Genomic DNA, 24,238 nt, shown 5'->3' with positions numbered 1-24,238 from the left:
TGAGACATGCCCATTGAGACGCCCTCCTGGAAATATCGAACGCATGCGCATAAAAAGCGCAAATACTGCATTTTTTGCCATCATGCGCGGATAAAAAACGCTGCATCACCAAAAATCATTATCCCAGTAAAATATAAGAATTAACAAAAAACACCCAGAAATACTTCCTAAGCATTTAAAAAGGTCCCTTAGTCTGTTTCAGTAGCCCCAAAATCATGGGGAAGACTGCTGACCTGACAGATGTCCAGAATACTGTCATTGACACACTCCACAAGGACGGTAAACCACAAAAGGTCATTATGAACAGCCAGCTTTTTTTAGCAGAGTGCTGTATCCAAACATATTAATGGAAAGTTGAGTGGAAGGAAAAAGTATGGTAGAAAAAGGTGCACAAGCCAGCGGGATAACAGTAGCCTGGAAAGGATTGTTAAGAAAAGGTCATTCAAAAATTTGGGGGAGATTCACAAGGAGTGGACTGCTGCTGGAGTCATTACTGCAAGCGCCACCATACACAGACGTATCCAGGACATGGGCTACAAGTGTCGCATTCCTTGCGTCAAGCCGCTCATGACCAATAGACAACTCCAGAAGCGTCTTACCTGGGCCAAAGAGAAAAACAACTGCACTCTTCTTCAATGGTTCAAGGTGTTTTCAGATTAAAGTAAATTTTGCATTTCACTTGGAAATCAAGGTCCCAGAGTCTGGAGGAAGAGTGGAGAGGCCACAATTCAAGCTGCTGGAGGTCTAGTGTGACGTTTCCACAATCAGTGATGGTTTGGGGAGCCATGTCATCTGCTGGTGTAGGTCCACTGTGTTTTATCAAGACCAAAGTCAGCGCAGCCATCTACCAGGACATTTTAGAGAACTTCATGCTTTCCTCTGCCGACAAGCTTTTTGGAGATGGAGATTTCATTCCCCAGCAGGACTTGGCCCCTGTCCACACTGCCAAAAGTACCAATACCTGGTGTACAAACAACAGTATCACTGTGCTTGATTGGCAGCAAACTCGCCTGACCTTAACCCCATAGAGAATCTATTGGGTATTGTCAAGAGGAAGATGAGAGACATCAGACCCAATAATGCAGATGAGCTGAAGGCTGCTATCAAAGCACCCTGGGCTTCCATTAACACCTCAGCAGTGCCACAGGCTGATCGCCTCCATGCCACGCCGCATTGATGCAGTAATCGATGCAAAAGGAGCCGCGACCAAATATTAAGCGCATTTAATGAACATACATTTCAGTAGGCCAACATTTCGGATTTTAAAATAATTTTTCACGTTGATGTTATACAGTATTCTAATTTCAATTTATTTTGGTATTTTCATTTTTCTTCTACATGACACACACATTCTCCTTTCTCTTTCTTTCTTTTTCCTCTTTCTTCTCATCTGTACTCACTTGCTATCCACTTTGATATGCCCCCACATGGATTGAACTCTCTGCCTCTTACCAGCCCCTCCTCTGCACTTGGTATGTACAGCCCCATATGACGTGACGGTCACATGACCGCTGCATCAAGCAAAAATAAAACAATTCAAATATACACATATTTGGTATCACCGCGTTCATAAATCGCTCAATTTATCAATATATAAAAAGAATGTAAAAAAAAAAAACAAAAAGCCAGAATTAAGCTTTTTTGGTAGCTGAAACATTGCAATAAAATGCAATAACGGGTGATCAAAAGTTCAGATTTACATCAAAATGGTATAAAAAACGTCCCAGTCCCCGAAAAATGGAGACGCTACGGGTCTCGGAAAATGGCCTTTTTTTTTTTTGATGTCTATGAACTCGGAATGACCTGGAGAATCATAAGGCAGGTCGTCTTTAGCATTTAGTGAACATAGTAAAAAAGCCAAACAAAAAACAAGTGTGGGATTGCACTTTTTTTGCAATTTAACCACAGTTGGAATTTTTTTCCCATTTTCTAGTACACGACCACTAGTAAAACGACTGGTGTCGTTCAAAAGTACAACTCGTCTCGCAAAAACAAGCCCTTACATGGCCATTTTCACCCAAAATATAAAAAAGTTAAGACTCTGGGAAGAAGGGGAGCAAAAAATTAAAATGCAAAACCAAAAATACCCCCAGTCGTTAAGGGGTTAATAACAAAAATACACCAAATATTATCTTGCATATAGGGCCATAAAGCAGAAACATAGTATTACACCAAAGAAGAAAAAACTTTACTCACAGCCATGCGTTAAATAACAGTAATGATCTTTATTGAAAAATATAATAAAATTGATAAAAACATGGGGTGATTGCCACAAATACAGAAAAAAAAAGAGGTGGGTATAACCGGACAGTAAACCTCATACACATACAGGTATATATGTGTATACCTAAAGATATGATTGTTTTATCCTATTATGCACATACAAGATCAGGTACATCATACATCATTGTTCAGTGCAGGCGAGAGCACACCCAAACACGCATAAAAATCCCAAATGTTTTAGGCCTGTTTCACACATCTGTGGCTCCGGTACGTGTGGTGACAGTTTCCTCACGTACCGGAGACACTGACTCACGTAGACACATTAAAATAAATGTATCTCTGCACATGTCAGCGTGTTTTCATGGACCGTGTGTCCGTTTGCAAAACACGGAGACATGTCAGTGCCTATGGGAGGTGGAGCCGCATATTCATCCCTGTAATGAGCGGCAACACGTGACCGCTCACACAGGACAAGCTGCCGGTGCTGAGAGGAAGCATCGCGGGATCTGGGTGAGTATTTTAATGCAAGCGGGCGGGCGCACAGGGAGTGGGAGGCGGGAGGTGACCACGAACTTTATTTTAAACACAAAAAAACCCAAAAAACCTTGATTTGTCATTCCTTCTCTCCAGCGAACGCTGCTGGGGAGATGGAATGAATGCCGGCTTCAGCACCACACGCATGGGGGACAGCGCTTAACTCTAGCGCTGTCTTCTGCACGGTCCGTGTGGTCCTCAGTCGGCACACGGCTGCCGCACATGTGCCACACTGATGTGCCACGTGAGCACACGGACACACGGATAACTCCGGTACCGGAATTATCTGGACGTGTGAGACTGGCCTTAGGCAAAGTTGCAATCAATGTGTGGGGTGTGTGAGGATGTGCTTAAAGCCGCACAAAAAAAGATACACCCTTACACTTAAATCCATATTCTCATATCAATGTGATGTGTTATACTATCAACCATAAAAATAGTGCACAAAAGATCATTAACCCCTTCATGAACGGAGCTTTTTTCGGTTTTGCGTTTTCGTTTTTTCCTCCCCTCCTTCCCAGAGCCATAACTTTTTTATTTTTGAATCAATATGGCCATGTGAGGGCTTATTTTTTGCGGGACGAGTTGTAGTTTTGAACAACACCATTGGTTTTAGTATGTCATGTACTCGACATTGGGAAAAAAAATTCCAAGTGTGGTGAAATTGAAAAAAACGTGCAATCCCTCACTTGTTTTTTGTTTGTCTTTTTTGCTAGGTTCACTAAATTCTCCAGGTCATTACGAGTTCATAGACACCAAACATGTCAAGGTTCTTTTTTATCTAAGTGGTGAAAAAAAATTCCAAAGTTTGTAAAAAAAAAAAAGGGGAAAAAAGGCACAATTTGCCAATACCCGTACTATATCCATTTTTCGGAATCTGGGTTGGGGGAGGGCTTATTTTTTGCGCACAGAGCTAACGTTTTTAATGATACCACTTTTGTGCAGATACATTACGGTATTTTGATCGCCCGTTATTGCATTTTAATGCAATGTCGCAGTGACCACAAAAACGTAATTCTGGCATTTTGATTTTTTTTTTTCTCGCTATGCCGTTTAACGATCAGGCTAATCTTTTTTTTATTGATAGATCGGGCGATTATGAACGCGGCGATACCGAATATGTGTATATTTGATTTTATTTTCAATGTTTTATTTTGAATGGGGCGAAAGAGGTTTGATTTGAACTCATGTATTTTTTTTTTTTCATATTTTTAAACACTTTTTTTTTTTTTTTTTTTTTTTTAACTTTTGGCATGCCTCAATACCCTCCCCGGGAAGCTAGAAGCTGCCACAACTCGATCACCACTGCTACATAGAGGCAATTCTCAGATCACCTCTATGTAGCCGAATTACAGCATTGCTATGAGCGCCGTCCACATCCGTCCGATGGCCGGAAGTGCTTGTTAAATGCCGCTGTCAGAGTTTGAAAGCGGCATTTAACTAGTTAATAGGTTGGGCGGATCGCGATTCAGTCCGCGCCTATTGCGGGCACATAGTAGATATAGAAAAACTGACTGAACAATCATCTAGTCTGAACTGGTGCATATCCAAAAAAAAGTAATATAGCAAATAGATCAATGGCTGCACTCAAAATTTACTTGTGCTAAAGCAAGCAAATGTGCAATATATGAAACGTGAATAGCATAATGGCTTGTGAAATTCTATTTGCTATATTACTTTTTTTTGGATATGCACCAGTTCAGACTAGATGATTGTTCAGTCAGTTTTTCTATATCTACTATGTACTATTTTTTCTGACTTGAACGTCCCGCCCTTCACCATGCTGTGATTTTAATTACATCCAAACACAGTTGGTTCTGAGCTTCCTATAAAAGCAGGCTTTACCATGTTATTAGCCATAGGTAAGTGTTCACACTAGGCAGTCAGCTCAGGTACCCATCCGTTTTGAGATTACCTTGACAATTGGTGGATGGGCTCACAACTTTTGGCCAAATCTTGTGCTAAAAATCTCATGTGTTTTTTCATAAATTTCACAAGCCATTATGCTATTCACGTTTCATATATTGCACATTTCTTTGCTTTAGCACAAGTAAATTTTGAGTGCAGCCATTGATCTATTTGCTATATTACTTTTTTGGATATGCACCAGTTCAGACTAGATGATTGTTCAGTCAGTTTTTCTATATCTACTATGTACTATTTTTTCTGACTTGAACGTCCCGCCCTTCACCATGCTGTGATTTTAATTACCGTACATCCAAACACAGTTGGTTCTGAGCTTCCTATAAAAGCATTAGTGCGCATGCACCGCCGCACTATGTCCTGGAAGTATTTCACTGTGTTCCGGGACATAGTGCGGCAGCGCATGCGCACTAATGCTTTTCGGCTTTGCCCGCAGTTGGGCAAAGCATACTGCGCGTGCGCAAGGCAAGACTGCATTGCGCACGCGTGCACGACGGAGGAAACCAACTCACATTCGAGAAAATAGTGCGGCCAGCGGGAAAGGAAGGGGTGAATGAAACAAGAGAAAACACCGCCCATCGTACCGAACACAGGGCCCGCCAAAATCAGGGGACAGAGTCCCTTTAAATGGACATAGGTATACAAATGGTACAGTTACCTTGAGGATATAACCAGGGGAAACCCACCACACCCAAAGTTAATAACAAAGTATGATGTGAATGAAAAACATTCTGCAAAAACTAATATGTTGAAAAAAATGTTTTGACCACAATAACGTGATACATGTCATATTTGGGCTTGGTCATGAAGGGATTAAAATGGCTTCTTCCGACTTTGAGTTCTCTGATGGCTAACAAGATGTGATTTTTTTAGTAAAACATTTCCCACCTTCTGAACATGAAAATGGCTTCTCTCCAGTGTGAACAATCTCATGGGTAACAAGATGAGATTTCTTAGTAAAACATTTCCCACATTCTGGACATGAAAATGGATTCTCTTCGGTGTGATGTCTCTCATGGCTAATAAGATTAGATTTGTTAGTAAAACATTTCCCACATTCTGAACATGAAAATGGCTTCTCTCCGGAGTGACGTTTCTCATGGTCAACAAGGACTGATTTGTCAGAAAAACATTTCCCACATTCTGAACATGAAAATGGCTTCTCTCCGGTGTGACTTCTCTCATGCTTAACAAGAACTGATTTGTAAGAAAAACTTTTGCCGCATTCTGAACATGAAAATGGCTTCTCTCCAGTGTGAACAATCTCATGGGTAACAAGATGAGATTTCTCAGTAAAACATTTCCCACATTCTGAACATGAAAATGGCTTCTCTCCTGTATGAATTCTTTGATGTGTAACAAGAGATGATTTATCTGTGAAACATTTCCCACATTCTGAACATGAATATGGCTTCTCTCCGGTGTGACGTCTCTCATGCTTAACAAGAACTGATTTGTAAGAAAAACTTTTGCCGCATTCTGAACATGAAAATGGCTTCACTCCAGTGTGAACAATCTCATGGATAATAAGATGAGATTTATCACTAAAACATTTCCCACATTCTGAACATGAAAATGGCTTCTCTCCTGTATGAATTTTTTGATGTGTAACAAGAGATGATTTATCTGTGAAACATTTCCCACATTCTGAACATGAATATGGCTTCTCTCCGATGTGACGTCTCTCATGGTTAACAAGAACTGATTTGTAAGAAAAACATTTGCCACATTCTGAACATGAAAATGGCTTCTCTCCGGTGTGACTTCTCTCATGCTTAACAAGAACTGATTTGTAAGAAAAACTTTTGCCGCATTCTGAACATGAAAATGGCTTCTCTCCAGTGTGAACAATCTCATGGGTAACAAGATGAGATTTCTCAGTAAAACATTTGCCACATTCTGAACATGAAAATGGCTTCTCTCCAGTGTGACGTCTCACATGGCTAATAAGACGAGATTTCTTAGTAAAACATTTGCCACATTCTGAACATGAAAATGGCTTCTCACCGGTGTGACATCTCTCATGTCTAATAAGAAGAGATTTCTTAGTAAAACATTTGCCACATTCTGAACATGAAAATGGCTTCTCTCCGGTGTGAACAATCTCATGGCTAATAAGATGAGATTTCTTAGTAAAACATTTGCCACATTCTGAACATGAAGATGGTTTCTCTCCGGTGTGAACAATCTCATGGCTAATAAGATGAGATTTATCACTAAAACATTTCCCACATTCTGAACATGAAAATGGCTTCTCTCCTGTATGAATTCTTTGATGTGTAACAAGAGATGATTTATCTGTGAAACATTTCCCACATTCTGAACATGAATATGGCTTCTCTCCGGAGTGACGTCTCTCATGGTTAACAAGAACTGATTTGTAAGAAAAACATTTGCCACATTCTGAACATGAAAATGGCTTCTCTCCGGTGTGAACAATCTCATGGGTAACAAGATGAGATTTCTTAGTAAAACTTTTGCCACATTCTGAACATGAAAATAGCTTCTCTCCTGTGTGAATTTTTCTATGTGTAGCAAGATTCCTTTTATTTGTAAAACATTTCTCACATTCTGAGCATGAAATTGTCTTCTTTCTTGTGGGCTCTCTTTTATTTTTCTTGAAAGTCTGTGCTGAATTAGGAGATAGTACTTTAAAAGAATCAGATGATAGTTCTTTGATATGAAGGGATGAGGGTCTATCTGAGATGTTGCTATGCTCTTCATAGGTTTCTTGTTTGAAGCCATCATCTTCTGCTTTAAAATAAGAACACATCAGATTTCCTGCAGAGCTGTTGGTCCAATCATCTGCCAAGAACAAAATAAACATAAAAATTACATTAATTTACATCTGAAACTTAAAAATGTAAAAAAAAAAGTAAAAGTATAAAATACCATACAGATTGTAAGGTATACAGCAATGTTCTATTAAGGTATGTAGCAATGTTCTACATAAAACCGAGACCCAGCAGTAAGTGCCAGGAGCAGTGCCTGCGCCGCTCCTTTCACTTTAACCCCCTAAATGCTGCTATCGATACTGATTGCAGCATTTAGAACACAAAAAGATATGACTGGGGTCGTCATGATGACATCTGGGTCACCAGGCTACAACAAGCTCCAAAGAGCATGGTAAGAGCAAGGTCTATGGCGCTTGGGTCAGTGTATAACTGAAGCTGTGATGCTTTGCAATGTATTATAACAGAGATCAGGGTTTATAAAGTTAAAGTCCCATAGAGGGGCTAAGAGAATTTTTTTTTAAAAGGTATACATTTAAAAAAAAAAACAACAAAAAAAAAAAAAAAAAAAAAAAAAATATATATATATATATATATATATATATATATATATATATATATATATATATATATATACACACCTATAAATACATATTTAACCCCTTCATCCCGAACCCTGCTTTCATTTTCCTGACCAGGCCATTTTTTTTTCCACTTTATGAGGTAATAGCTCTGGAACGCTTCAACAGATCCTAGCAATTCTGAGACTGTTTTCTCACAACATATTGTATTTCATGATAGTGGTAAAATTTCTTCGATATGATTTGCATTTATTTTTGAAAAAAAAAATAGGAAATTTGGCGAAACGTTAGAAAATTTAGCAATTTTCGAACTTTAAATTCTTATGCCCTTAAATCAGAGTGGTGTCACCAAAAATAGTTAACAAGTAACAATTCCCACATGTCTACTTTACATCACCACAATTATTATTTTTTTGTTAGGAAGTTATAATGGTTAAAAGATGACTATCGATTTCTCATTTTTATAACACCATTTTTTTTTTAGGGACCACATTATATTTGAAGTGACTTTGAAGGGTCTATATAACAGAAAATACCCAAAAGTAACACCATTCTAAAAACTTCACATTCTTCACAGGAACTGAAGCAACGTGGAAGGAAAATGAACATTTAACTTTTTAGTCACAAAAATGATATTTTAGCCCCGATATTTTTATTTTCACAATTGTAACTGGAGAAAATGAACCCTAAAAGTTGTGCAATTTCTCCTGAGTACGCATATACTACTTATGTGGGGGAAAACCACTGTTTACATGCACAGCAGGGCTCATAAGGGAAGGGGAAAACCAGGTAATATTTAATGGGTAAATATTCAGAAAAAATACACCAAAGAGAACAAAAAACCCTATCAAATTTAACTAAGAGTAATAATACAAAAATTAATGAGAAAAAAAGTTATAGAAAACACCTCCCAAGCTCTTTAGATAGGGGAGGGAATGTCAAAAAACGACAATTATAAAGCAGGGATTGAGTGGAGTATATTGCCAATCCTATACTGACCATAGTAGGTCCCTTATTTGCTGTAGTACTACCTACCAGCGGAGGTTGGCACCCTAAAGTTCGATGTGGCGTCCCCGCTCAACGTCGGTAGTCCCTCAGAAACCCTGCCTGCCCCTATTGTAAAGAGCTATAGTAATAAATCAACATGCATCAAACATACAGTTAAACTGTCTATGATGCCCCTAGGTTCTGACTTTTGAGGAAAACTATATATCGTGATCTATCTATCAGATGAGACTTTAGTCTTGCTGGACTGGTCCAAAATAGGGAATGTATACATTGGGGCAGTCGCTCCAGCCTTTTAGTCTCAATAGCTATTCCTGACCATGATAGTCATAATCATATATCACAAGGAAAATTGGCATGCAATTGCTTAGAGTAGGTCTAAGAGGCTAGATCACACAGTGATTATGATATAGTGATTATGATATAGTTTTGATCTCTTTGGTGTATTTTCTCATAAGGGAAGGAGCACCATCTGACTTTTTGAGAGCAAAATTGACTGAAATTGAGATTGGACACAATGTTGCGTTCGAAGAGCCCTTGATGTGCTAAAACAGTGGAAATTTTTGAATGTAAAATTTCCTGGAATCATTAGCGGACGTCATGTCCCATTTGGAGAGACCATGATGTGCCTAAACAGAGGAAACCCCCACAAGGGACCACATTTTGGAAACTAGACCCCTCAAGGAACCTATCTAGATGTGTGGTGAGGACTTTGAACCCACAGGTACTTCTCAGAAGTTTATAACTTAGAGCCGTGAAATTTTTTTAAAAAATCACCTCTTTTCCACAAAAATCATCTTTCAGCCCCATTGTTTTTTATTTTAACTAGGATAACAGGAGAAAATGGTTCACAAAAGTTGTTGTGCAATTGCTCCTGAGTTCACAGATACCCCATATGTGAGGGAAAACCACGGTCTGGGCACACGGCAGGACTCAGAAGGGAAGGAGCACCATCTGACTTTTTGAACACAAAATTGGCCGGAATAGAGATCGGACCCTATGTTGTGTTCGAAGAACCCCTAATGTACCTAAACCGCGGAAACCCCTCACAAGTGACCCCATTTTGGAAACTTGACCCCTCAAGGAACCTATCTAGATGTGTGGTGAGAGCTTTGAACCCACAGGTGCTTCTCAGATGTTTAGAACGCAGAGAAGTGAAAAATAAAAAAAAAATCACGTTTTTTCCACAAAAATTATCTTTTAGCCAAAAATTTTTTATTTTAACAAAGGTAACAGGAGAAAATGGACTGCAACAGTTGTTGTGCAATTTCTCTTGAGTACGCCCATACCAAGTATGTAGGGGAAAACCACTGTTTGGGCGCAAGTCAGGGCTCGGAAGGGAAGGTGTGACATTTTGGAATGCAAACTTTGAGGCTGGGGTCACACATGGCGTAAGAAAATACGCCACGTATTATACGTCCGTACTACGGCCGTAATACGGAGAAATGTCCCCAAAATATTGATCCGTAGTCAGGGTGTTTCAGCGTATTTTGCGCATGGCATCCTCCGTATGTAATCCGTATGGCATCCGTACTGCGAGATTTTCGCGCAGGCTTGCAAAACCGACATCTAATGGATTTATGTGCTCAAATGTTAGGGAAAACATATATACAGTATATATATATATATATATGTCATTGAGACACATATATATATATTCTGTATTTAGATTTCATTCAGCGCGATATCTGTGAACAGCCGCTAATTCAATTGCCGGCTTTTCATTTCTCCTGCACAAACCCGACAGGATATGAGACATGGTTTACATACAGTAAACCATCTCATATCCCCTTTTTTTTTGCATATTCCACATTACTAATGTTAGTAGTGTGTATGTGCAAAATTTCAGCGCTGTAGCTGCTGAAATCAAGGGTTAAATGGCGGAAAAAATTGGCGTGGGCTCCCGCGCAATTTTCTCCGCCAGAGCGGTAAAGCCAGTGACTGAGGGCAGATATTAATAGCCAGGAGAGGGTCCATGGTTATTGGCCCCCCCGTGGCTACAAACATCTGCCCCCAGCCACCCCAGAAAAGGCACATCTGGAAGATGCGCCAATTCTGGCACTTGGCCACTCTCTTCCCACTCCCTGTAGCGGTGGGATATGGGGTAATGAAGGGTTAATGCCACCTTGCTGTTGTAAGGTGACATTAAGCCAGATTAATAATGGAGAGGCGTCAATTATGACACCTATCCATTATTAATCCAATTGTAGGAAAGGGTTAAAAAACACACACACACATGATTACAAAGTAGTTTAATGAAATAAACACAGCGGTTGTTGTAATAATTTATTGTTCTCCCATTCCATTTCCAGGACCTCGCTTGGCAACATAATAAACGCACAAGATACATACCTTCTGCTGTCAGATCTCGTCCCACGAAGTAATCCATCTGAAGGGGTTAACTAATATTACAGGCAGGAGCCCTGCAAATGCAGCTGTGCTCCGTGCTTGTAATCCCCGGGGAATGAATGAAATGTAGGTCATTGACCTACATTTCCTTCAGTCGCGGTGATGCGCCCCCTGGTGGATGTCCTCATATGACCTGGAGCGTGGGAAAAAGTTCCCAGGCTGCAGTTCATGAGAACATCCAGCAGGGGCGCATCACCGCGACTGAAGGAAATGTAGGTCAATGACCTACATTTCATTCATTCGCTGGGGATTACAGGCAGGGAGCACAGCTGCATTTGCAGGGCTCCTGCCTGTAATATTAGTTAACCCCTTCAGATGGATTACTTCGTGGGACGAGATCTGACAGCAGAAGGTATGTATCTTGTGCGTTTATTATGTTGCCAAGCGAGGTCCTGGAAATGGAATGGGAGAACAATAAATTATTACAACAACCGCTGTGTTTATTTCATTAAACTACTTTGTAATCATGTGTGTGTGTGTTTTTTAACCCTTTCCTACAATTGGATTAATAATGGATAGGTGTCATAATTGACGCCTCTCCATTATTAATCTGGCTTAATGTCACCTTACAATAGCAAGGTGGCATTAACCCTTCATTACCCCATATCCCACCGCTACAGGGAGTGGGAAGAGAGTGGCCAAGTGCCAGAATTGGCGCATCTTCCAGATGTGCCTTTTCTGGGGTGGCTGGGGGCAGATGTTTTTAGCCACGGGGGGGCCAATAACCATGGACCCTCTCCTGGCTATTAATATCTGCCCTCAGTCACTGGCTTTACCGCTCTGGCGGAGAAAATTGCGCGGGAGCCCACGCCAATTTTTTCCGCCATTTAACCCTTTATTTCAGCAGCTACAGCGCTGAAATTTTGCACATACACACTACTAACATTAGTAGTGTGGAATATGCAACAAAAAAGGGGATATGAGATGGTTTACTGTATGAAAACCATGTCTCATATCCTGTCGGGTTTGTGCAGGAGAAATGAAAAGCCGGCAATTGAATTACCGACTTTTCACTAACAGCGCTGCGTATTTCTCGCAAGTCACACTGCAGGTCCGTGTGGAATCCGTATTTTTCGCGCCCCCATAGACTTTCATTGGCGTATTATTTGCGCAGTACGCTGACAAACGCAGCATGCTGCGATTTTGTACGGCCGTAGAAAGCCGTATAATACTGAACCGTAATATACGGCTAATAGGAGCAGCCCCATTGAGAATAATTGTGCCGTATGTAATGCGAGTTTTACGGACGTAGTTTCTGCGCTCTTACGTCCGTAAAACTCGCATGTGTGACCCCAGCCTGAAAGAATGGTCTGCGGGCGTCATGTTGCATTTGCAGAGCCCATGATATGCCTAAACAGTGGAAATCCCCCACAACTGACCCTATTTTGGAAACTACACCACTGAAGTAATTTATCTAGAGGCATCGTTTTATGGTAATGATTATAATGCTTTTGGTTTTACTGGAGTACGAATTTAAAATGTGGTGTTATGTGTAAATTGTGCTGAGTACATAAGATTATAAAAGTGTGTTGTGTCAACAGGGTAAAAATAAATTTAAAAGGAACCTGTCACCCCCCCCAGACGTTTGTAACTAAAAGAGCTCTTTTAATTATGCTCCTTGCACACGCTGAAATAAACACTTATAAAATGTGCCCCCTCATGCCGTGGCATGTGATTAGGGATCCCAGTCTCGCAGTGTGAATAAATCAGAAGACACTGCGGGGCGGGATCTCGAGCAGCGCGGCCGCACAGGCGCAGTAAGCCTGACATCAAATGATGACAGAAGACGGGCAGCGCTCACTGCGCATGCCCAAGGGATAACATAACAGCGCAGGCTCCGGGACAGATTGAAACAAGGCTGAGGAGGCGGCGCCCGGCACCAAGGGGACATGACTGACGGCTGTGCTGCGTCTAATTAGAGGGGAAAGGCCCGCCTCCCTGGTGATTTCACGGTATGAGGGGGCACATTTTATAAGTGTTTATTTCAGCGTGTGCAAGGAGCATAACTAAAAGAGCCACCTTGTTAGAATGCAGCATTAGTGCTGCCCAAGGTGGCTCTTTTAGTTACAAACGCCTGGGGGGGGGGGTGACAGATTCCCTTTAATTAATTTGTGAATGTGTGGTACTCTTTGAAGCAATCCTTCATGCAAAGTCCAGGTTTCTCAGGGCAGATTTCACAATGGTAAATTATCTTTCGGATTCCTTTCTTGGAGCATACTCTGCACCGTTTTTGTGATCTTCCTTTCTTCGCTGTTTGGGGAATCTCTCCTGGAAAATGGACAATACGGGCACTATCAGTTTCAGAAACACTGGAACCCTCACCTCCCACTCTGTGGGTGATATCCTCTGCCTGCTTAGGAAGTCTGCCACCTGATTCTGGGACCCCTCTAGGTGAACCGCTGAAACAGACAGAACTGTCTTCTCCGCCCACCTAAAGATTGTAACTGTAAGATGCTGCAGAGAGGGATGTCTTGGGCCTCCCTGATGGCCACAGTCGTGTTGTCCTACAGGATTCTCACATGCCTGTTTTTGACTACGGACTGGACCTGGAGCAGGACTTCCCATACCGCGTGCAGTTTTCTGTAATTTGAGGACCTAGCTCAGACTTCTGGAGTCCACGTTCCCTGGAAGAATCTTCCTTCCACATGACCACCCAATTCTAATTGACACGCATTGATGGTAATGGAGGTTTTCTGGAATGGTCCACCAGACTAGAGATCTTCTAATTGAGGAGGAGAGGGGCACTACGGTATCCGGGGATAGCTAGAGTCTGTCCCAGGCAGATAAAATGGCCTCCTGGAGTCCCTGGGTGTGGAACAGACTCCACCGAACACAGGGGATACAGGACGTCATCAGTCCCAGGATCCTCATCGCCTCTCTGATGGAACGGCTCTCTGAAAACTGATGGATCCTGCCCCATATTGAGGCTTCCTTCTCTGCTGGTAAAAAGGATGTTCATAGGTGAGAGTCTAGGAGAACGCCAGGAAATTTTTCCTGGATTCTGGAGAGAGAACCGACTTCCTCCAATTTATCACCCAGCCTAGATCTTAAAGCATGCGCTCTGAGGTTTTACAACGCTGCATAAGCTCTTCCCTGAAGCTGGCCATAAGGAAGCCATCCAGCTAGGGAATTTTTTGTGCCTGACACAGCGGTTTAGGGGTTTCATATTTATTATTGTGTGACTTTCTCCTGAGGGTTTTTTGACAGAGAAGAGACTGGAGTAGTGGCCTCTGAACCTTTCTTCCTCGGAAACCGGAACTATCGCTCCAATGTTTAGAAAATCCTGAACATTGGATCACATGGGGGAGCGGAAAAATGGAGATGGGAATTTGTTAGAATGAACCTTCCTGGTGGGGTCTGGGTAAACTCTATGCTGATTTTCCGAGATCTCTTGCCAACCTTTCAAGTACGATCTTTGTCATCCCCCCACTCTCACAGCATCATTATTTTCCTGACCCTGAACCAAAGATAGACTCCTTACCCCTACCACCTTTGGGGTAGCTCCACCTGCACGACTTTCCCTTCCCTTTGTAGCCTGACCTCCGGGAGAGTTGGGGGTCTACGAAAAGGCTGGTACTGTTTTGGCTTGTCCTCTGGGAACTCCATGTTTTTGTCAGATGGCTTCTCTAGAATATCATCTAGAACCGGGCCAAACACTCTGGCACCCGAGAAGGGAATGGAACACAGCTTTTTTAGATTGTGTATCCCCTGACCATCTTTTTAACCAGATAGCCCGCCGGACAGCATTTGATAAGGTTCTGTTCCTGGCCACGAATCTGACGGACTCCACAGATGTGTTTTTTAACCATTCAGACAGGCACTATCAAAACTGACTCCTAAGGGCGGGGTCATTCCACTGGGTGTCAGTGGCCCATCTACAGAATTCTAAACAAAATTCCTCCGCCAGTTGGTCTCCCTGCTGGATCTTACCTATTTTAGATTCCGCAAGGGAGACTCGGTGCGGGTCATCATAAACGAGGCAAAGAGCCCTGAAAAATCCATCCACAAACTGGAGTGACTATGAATCGGATGTGAGAAGGCCCAAGATTGAGGGTCTCCTTGAAGGAGGGAGACAACAATTCCCATCCTCTGTACCTCACTCCCAGATGACTGCGGACAAAATATGAAATACAGCTTACGGGCTTACCAGAATGCGATAAATTTATTCTGACCCCCCCCCCCTCAAAAATAAAAAGCTATCTGGGAGTGATACTTTAGATTCCGGTTCAAGTATCTGGTGTGAAGAAACCTTAGACCGTAGGTCTGATAGCTCAAACCCTGCAGATGTCTCACAAGTAGTGTTGAGCATTCCGATACTGCAAGTATCGGGTATCGGCCGATACTTGCTGTATCGGAATTCCGATACCGAGATCCGATATTTTTGTGATATCGGGTATCGGTATCGAAACAACATTAATGTAAAAATGTGTAAAAGAGAGAATTAAAATAAAAAATATTGCTATACTCACCTCTCCGACGCAGCCTGCACCTTACCGAGGGAAGCGGCAGCGTTCTTTGTTTAAAATTCGCGCTTTTCTTTCCTTTACGTGAGTCCCGGCTTGTGATTGGTTGCGTGCCGCCCATGTGACCGGGACGCAACCAATCACAGCAAGCCGTGACGTAATTTCAGGTCCTTCAGGATTTTAAAATTACGTTCCGGCGTTGTGATTGGTTGCGTCGCAGTCACATGGGCGACGCAACCAATCACAGCAAGCCGTGACGTAATTTCAGGTCCTTCAGGATTTTAAAATTACGTTCCGGCGTTGTGATTGGTTGCGTCGCAGTCACATGGGAGACGCAACCAATCACAAGCCGGGACGTCACGGGAGGCTGGACACGCGCCCATTTTAAAAAGCGCGCGTGTCCAGCCTCCCGTGACGTCACGGCTTGTGTTTGGTTAATGGCGGCCATGTTGCCGGGACGCGGACCAATCACAGCAAGCCGTGACGTAATTTCGTCACGGCTTGCTGTGATTGGTCCGCGTCCCGGCAACATGGCGCCGTGACCAATCATAAGCCGGGACGTCACTGGAGGCTGGACACGCGCGCTTTTTAAAAAGCGCGCGTGTCCAGCCTCCCGTGACGTCACGGCTTGTGATTGGTTAATGGCGGCCATGTTGCCGGGACGCGGACCAATCACAGCAAGCCGTGACGTAATTTCGTCACGGCTTGCTGTGATTGGTCCGCGTCCCGGCAACATGGCCGCCCTGACCAATCACAAGCCGGGACTTCACGTAACCAAGTAAAAGCGCGAATTTTAAACAAACAACGCTGCCGGTTCCCTCGCTGAGGTCCAGGCTGCGTCGGACAGGTGAGTATAGCGATATTTTTTATTTTAATTCTTTCTTTTACACATTTATATGGATCCCAGGGCCTGAAGGAGAGTTTCCTCTCCTTCAGACCCTGGGAACCATCAGGAATACCGTCCGATACTTGAGTCCCATTGACTTGTATTGGTATCGGGTATCGGAATCGGATTGGATCCGATACTTTGCCGGTATCGGCCGATACTTTCCGATACCGATACTTTCAAGTATCGGACGGTATCGCTCAACACTACTCACAAGGTTGACGAAGGGTTCCATTTCAAAATCCAAAAAAGTAAGGCCTGTGAAAATGTCACACTGTGACAGAACATGATTAGGGAAAGGGGCCCTGAACCGTCCCTAGGGCTGAAGACCTAACTATCCCTGCTGCCAAAGGTACCTCTAAAGGTGAGGAGGTTTGGGCCACCAGCCTTACTGTTCTCCTGTAATACCCTAAGCTGCCAGGGACAGAAATGTTGGTGTATAAACACATAATACAAACCGGCATAACAAAAAACAACTTACAAATGGAACACTCACCAAAGGTAGAGAGGAATACAGGAAAAGATAGAAATGTACAAACCAAATGGAAATAGGATAATGAAGAAAGCATACACCCAAAACAGCATACGACAATTTCCAGCAGCAACAACGAACTCCAACTTCAGCACATCAATTTCAGCAACTCCACGTCCATGAAATCAGCAAGTAAACTTTCACTGGCGAGGATGACCAGGTCTGGAGAGATTTTGTGGTGCATTTTCTCCTTATACCCTTGAGAAAATGAAAATTTGGGGCTAATGTAACATTTTTGTGGGTAAAAGTAGAAATTTCATGTTTTCCTTCCACATTGCATCAATTTCTGGGACGCACCTGAAGAGTTACCGTAATAAATTTCTCAAATGTAGTTTTGAACGTTTTGGGGGATGCTGTTTGTAGAAAGGTGTAACTTTTGCATATTGTCTGACAAATAGGCCTCTCAAAGTCATTTTAAATGTGCTACGTTGCCTAAAAAAACCCATAAAAATTCAAAGTTTGAAAATTGCTAAATTTTGGCCAAATTTCCGATATTTTCACAAATAAATGCATATAAAGTAATATCGAACAAATGTTACCACTATCCTGAAGTACAATATGTCACGAAATAAATATCAGAATCAATGAGATCCGTTGAAGCGTTTCATAGCTATTATGAAGTGACTGGTCGAAATTGAAAAAATTGGCCTGGTCAGGAAGGTGAAAACAGCCTTCAGGGTGAAACGGTTAATAACTTATTAAATTGTCAATTACATGATGTCATGATTGCACAAAGAATCAATTTTTCTTATGTTCATTCCTGATCATTGTCTACTACAAAAATCAAATGTTAACAAATAAAACATTCGTCATCGATAGCATATTTTATACGAGCATACAAATGTTCACTGTCGGCAGCGCATCCCTCGTATAAATATAAAATGTTCAGCAATAATAAAAAATGAATGAGAGAGGGGAAACAAACTATCATCTCTACATCAAAATGAAAGCCAATGAGCCTCAATTAACTTCCTATGTCAATCAGTTGTATTCTCCTTGAAGCCACTACCTTTTCTCTTTCAGGTGAAGCAGTGGGCTGTAACATTCACCTCTTTCTGAGCAGTTACAGCTCCCTGCACCACCTCAATGACTGGAAGTGAGCGGCTAAAGAGAAAACATTACTTCATTTTCTCCCTGCAGCCACTCTTCCAGTAAAACTGTCTAACATGCTTTAAATGCCATTTACTCTCAGATTACCATTATAACTGCAGGTAAATATTTATTTTGTAGCTGACAGGTACTTTTTAAGGGTCCATTTAGACAGACAGATATTGGCTTGTGATGAACACTGATTGATAATATGGGAGCATGTTTCTTCGCTCTCCCCATAGAGCACAGATGAATACTTGGTCAAACATTCATGTCTACGGAGGATTCGGGAGAGGCACCAACCTCAGGTATAATTGTAGGTTTATGGTAACATCACTAATTATATGTCTATGTCTGTGGCCTGGACTGTTCTTGAATAATGAATAATCGAGTTCAATATACTGCATACCCTGGAGTGAACGGCGTCAAAATTATGTTTATTGTTCAGTGACTACCTCAAGTTGCCCACTAGCACCCCATCTTTCATGTGACAGAGTATTGGATACTCTCATATAATCGTGTTGTCACGGTTCACAGGGAGGATACCTTTATCTTCCTCGCCACTCACACCAATTTGTCATGAACCGGGGTTGTTTGGTTGCCCCTAGTTCTTTCTGAAGGGGATTTATCTATATCCCACTTCTGGTTTGGAACTTGTGCTCTCTGGCGCCCCTCTTACCCTCAGGTCGGACCGGGTACTGCACCTAGGATAATTAGTCGCCAGAAAGGCTGCCTTACTTTGTTCTCGCAAATGGGCACACTGCAGTGAGGGCGATATAACTACTCCCACTCAGGTGGGAACAATAATTATCAACGCCGCCAGTCGCTACAAAGCCTCTCAATTGCACAGGACAAATCCTGCTGGCACCAGCTAAGATTTCTTAATTATTAACGGGTCCGGAGCCAACCCAGATTAGTAGCGTAATTCACCTCATAGGACTTGACAGTTCATTATAGAGCAAGGGGAGACAAGCTAGTAATTTTATATTTTACTCCAAAAAAAAAGTAGGCAGTGTTTACAGAGGTATAAAAGATATTAGAATGAAGACAAGTATCGTATGTACAGTACAATTACAAATAAAATGGGTTTAAAGTTGAAAAAAACACTTACATTTCGTTATATCATATCTCATGACTGACGTGTGCTGTGGAGGAGGGGACACATCTAGATACATAGCACGCATCTGTATAGTAGCTAGACCCTGGACAAAGACACGTGAAGACTGCTGCTTCACTCACTTATTTCCTAGCCTAAAACCAAGGCACTCCCCCTGTGGAGACCTCACTTAGAGGCTGAATCCTCCCCTTTTCTTAGAGTTAAGGCAACCATTTTATGCCTAGTTTGCTGTATGTATATACCTCGTATATGAAAGACATAATGATCAGGAGGTGCATCACGTCGGGGCATTTCTTTTAAGTGTAAACACGGCGTAGTTACACGACCCGCTTACGGAGAAACTCGCTCTTTGCACTCGTTGGGTTTAGCTTCTAGCGATTTCAAGGAGTTATAGATCCCTCAATGGACATCCGGAATATATAATCCTTATATCTCTAGCCCTGATCGGTGCCAATATATATAACCTTAAAAGAACAATAGAAGCTCATGCTTTCTATACCAGTTTTAGCTAGTATCAGTTGGGAGGGGGGAATGAGGAGTGTAGGGAGACCTGTTTGCAGCACAAAGCCATAAAAATTCTTGAGGGGGGGGGGGAATGTATAGGATTACACACACAGGCAGAAAGAGAAAGAGTGGCTTAGAAATCCAGCCTTGTGTTGGGAGGCAGAGGAAACTGCAGCTGAGAGCTCTGTATGTGTAAGTGAAGTAATCAGAACTTTCCTATTTCCTGACACGTGTCTAGAGAAATGCTCCGGAGTCAGTGCTATTAGGTGGTGTCCGTCTCACACACTCCCTGACAACTACATGCAGGGGGGAGGAGCCGTATGGTCGCAAATTAGGAAGTCAAAGCATTGGCGCAAATATATGATTAGACAACCCCAGGAATTATTCTACTTTCTGGTATAATGTACTCTTGGTTGTGTCTATGATGCAATTACTTTAAAACAGGTTTTTGTTGTTTTTTTTCTAAAAAAAAAGCTCTGACTGGTTTAGCATATCAAATAAGTTACTTAGAATATACACTGCTCAAAAAATAAAGGGAGCACTAAAATCCCACATCCTATATATCACTGAATGAAATATTCCAGTTGTAAATCTTTATTCATTACATAGTGGAATGTGTTGAGAACAATAAAACCTAAAAATGATCAATGTAAATCACAACTAATATCCCACGGAGGTCTGTAGTTGGAATGATGCTCAAAATCCAAGTGGAAAATGAAGTTACAGGCTGATCCAACTTCAGTGGAAATGCCTCAAGACAAGGAAATGACGCTCAGTAGTGTGTGTGGCCTCAACATGCCTGTATGATCTCCCTACAACGCCTGGGCATGCTCCTGATGAGGCGGCGGATGTTCTCCTGAGGGATCTCCTCCCAGACCTGGACTAAAAGATCCGCCAACTCCTGCACACTCTGTGGTGCAACGTGACGTTGGTGGATGGTGCGAGACATGATGTCCCAGATGTGTTCAATCAGATTCAGGTCTGGGGAACGGGTGGGCCAGGCCATAGCTTCAATGCCTTCATCTTGCAGGAACTGCTGACAGACTCCATATAACTTATGTCCGGCATACACTACCTTAAGGACAGGTAACTTTATAAGCAGCGATGCTTGGCTCTATGCGAGAACTGGATAATTTCTGCTGTCACCATCATGTAATATTGAGATTTAGCTGACAATGTTACATCACTCTATCAGATACTATCACTGGACACCATCTGGACAGGATGTGGCGCCTCTGTGGTTCTGGTTATTTTATCTGTTGGTATCTGTTATCTATTTGGCAATCACCTCCTAACACAGACCCTGAGGATGCGGAAAAATTATGCTGACAACACTTCATTCTAAATTTGTAAAATACCAGTGATACTATATTATATTATATTCAACACCGCTGTATGCTGTTACATATCATGCTGTAATCCGGCAGAAATGTGCTGTGTTTGATACATACTTTTTTTTTAATAAAATCTTTAAAACTCATACAATGTCTGTAATTTTTTCATAATATTGAGAAATATACTATCATATAATAGAGGCCAAGTAATCACATTTGATAGAGACATATATAATATGACAATATCAAATTCATTGTGTAACACAACATGGTAATAAGTCTGACATTAATTGACTATCAAAGCTATTTTGATCGTGTCACTATCAAAATCATTGCGCCGTACAGACACAAAATAGTAATAACTATTTAATTGCTAGCAACATTATCAAACAAATTTAATGATTTGATAACGCTCCTATCAATGTTAATAGATACACTAATAACACTACAAAATATAACAGGGGAGGGGTTACACACTGTGGAGGGGAGGGGTTCCACACTGCGGAGGGGAGGGGTTCCACACTGCGGAGGGGAGGGGTTACACACTGTGGAGGAGGGGTTACACACTGCGGAGGGGAGGGGTTAGACCGTTTTATACACTTTGATAGGGGGCGAGGCACCTGTCAGATTAGATGTGACGAGTAATAGGTATGCTACACTACTACTCACAGCCGGTGTTATCACACACAGCGCCATGTATAATCTGAATTTTCGCTGAATTGGGGACACTACGGACAAAAAAAAAAACAACCCACATAATATAAAACATCTAGCCTAGAATTGTCCACTCTGGTGAATGAGGAGAATGTGACTCTTCTCTTATTTATTTTGTGTTGATTCCTCATCAGGACGGTTACCTGTAAGATCTTCCTCTTTGCACCGCCACTCATCTCCCCGCACATCGCTTTCTCCTTTCTCCATTACGGCTTTAGGATGATTTCTCAGCAGATTTTCCCAGGATTTCAAAACTGTGAAAATAATGTAAAGTCACAGACAGAAGGAAAACTCACATGGAATGTTCAATATAGACGCCTTAACTACTAACTCGAGTGGCATCTGAGCCGACATTTGATTGCGAGATCACTACCACCAATATCACCAGGGCTGCCCTCAGCGTCAGTACAGCAACGCATAGTGATGGAAGCAGGGGTCACTGGAGCCGGGTCCGCTAAGTGCACTACATTACACAATATTATTTCCTTCATTAATTTGTCTTCACATTTCGGGTGCCCTAACATTATTAATTTTTTCATCAGATTAAGATTGACTCGTCTGGAAGTTTTATATTTTTGGGGTACACACTATATTATGTCATTCACTTATGATATAAATGTCATGTTAGAGAAATTGTCTGTCCCTTTTTAATAATTACACACAGCACAGTATGGTCTATTCTAAAACCATAGAAATAAAACATGTTTATGTGAGGGAACGTGAAGGAGCCACACCTCGTCACCCCGTCTGATGTCAATATTACATCAGCAGGATTATGTGGCAAGGTCTCCCCACTTGTACCAAAGTGACATTCTGCATCCCCTAGGAACACGTAAGGTCAATTTGGCACAGATTTACACAGAGCCCCTCCTGTCCAGATGGGCCCAGGGAGGTACGGGGAGTGAGAAGGTGGCCCACGCAGTCACTGACGTGACACTACACTTGGCCACAACCCTGACAGGCTGAGAGGCCCCTTTCACAACCCCAGTGAAACAGAACCTGATCAGCCCGGGAGGACTGCCACCAGTTCCACCTTTGATACACGCCTGGTCCGTTAACAGGGTTATATCGGACCAGAAAGCCGCCCTCAGTAGCACGTGAGATTAGGCCGAGGAGCAGATGTGTGGATTCGTGGATGAAGATAAAAGAGCAGCCCAAGGTTAAATTATATATTTATTCACCTTAAGGGCATACTAGACAATACACTATACACTCACCGGCCACTTGATTAGGTACACCATGCTAGTAACGGGTTGGACCCCCTTTTGCCTTCAGAACTGCCTCAATTCTTCGTGGCATAGATTCAACAAGGTGCTGGAAGCATTCCTCAGAGATTTTGGTCCATATTGACATGATGGCATCACACAGTTGCCGCAGATTTGTCGGCTGCACATCCCAAAGATGCTCCATACAAGGCAGGATGGATCCATGCTTTCATGTTGTTTACGCCAAATTCTGACCCTACCATCCAAATGTCGCAGCAGAAATCGAGACTCATCAGACCAAGCAACGTTTTTCCAATCTTCTACTGTCCAATTTCGATGAGCTTGTACAAATTGTAGCCTCAGTTTCCTGTTCTTAGCTGAAAGGAGTGGTACCCGGTGTGGTCTTCTGCTGCTGTAGCCCATCTGCCTCAAAGTTCGACGCACTGTGCGTTCAGAGATGCTCTTAGGCCTACCTTGGTTGTAACGGGTGGCGATTTGAGTCACTGTTGCCTTTCTATCAGCTCGAACCAGTCTGCCCATTCTCCTCTGACCTCTGGCATCAACAAGGCATTTCCGCCCACAGAACTGCCGCTCACTGGATTTTTTTTCTTTTTCGGACCATTCTCTGTAAACCCTAGAGATGGTTGTGCGTGAAAATCCCAGTAGATCAGCAGTTTCTGAAATACTCAGACCAGCCCTTCTGGCACCAACAACCATGCCACGTTCAAAGGCACTCAAATCACCTTTCTTCCCCATACTGATGCTCGGTTTGAACTGCAGGAGATTGTCTTGACCATGTCTACATGCCTAAATGCACTGAGTTGCCGCCATGTGATTGGCTGATTAGAAATTAAGTGTTAACAAGAAGTTGGACAGGTGTACCTAATAAAGTGGCCAGTGAGTGTATATACACAATGGTTATACATATATAAGGTCAGGTATGCAAATACAATAGTGGTAGGACAAAGGGTATAAACAGAACATATA

At 42.3% G+C, this 24,238-nt stretch overlaps 1 pseudogene across 1 annotated transcript in view; it reads right to left on the bottom strand.

The window, feature by feature from the left end:
• Positions 1-5,060: 5,060 nt before the first annotated feature.
• The window catches only part of LOC143785572 (uncharacterized), a 40,967-nt pseudogene continuing 21,789 nt past the window's right edge, over positions 5,061-24,238 (bottom strand). The window contains exons 2-3 of the transcript XR_013218019.1: positions 22,190-22,300; positions 5,061-7,485 (exon numbers count right to left, since the gene is read on the bottom strand). The product of XR_013218019.1 is annotated as an uncharacterized LOC143785572 (transcript). The remainder of the gene's footprint in view (positions 7,486-22,189; positions 22,301-24,238) is intronic.

Source organism: Ranitomeya variabilis, chromosome 7 (genome assembly GCF_051348905.1).
Source record: "Ranitomeya variabilis isolate aRanVar5 chromosome 7, aRanVar5.hap1, whole genome shotgun sequence".
Lineage (NCBI taxonomy): Eukaryota > Metazoa > Chordata > Amphibia > Anura > Dendrobatidae > Ranitomeya > Ranitomeya variabilis.
Note: the sequence above shows the minus strand (reverse complement) of the source record. Positions and strands in the feature narration are given on the sequence as shown.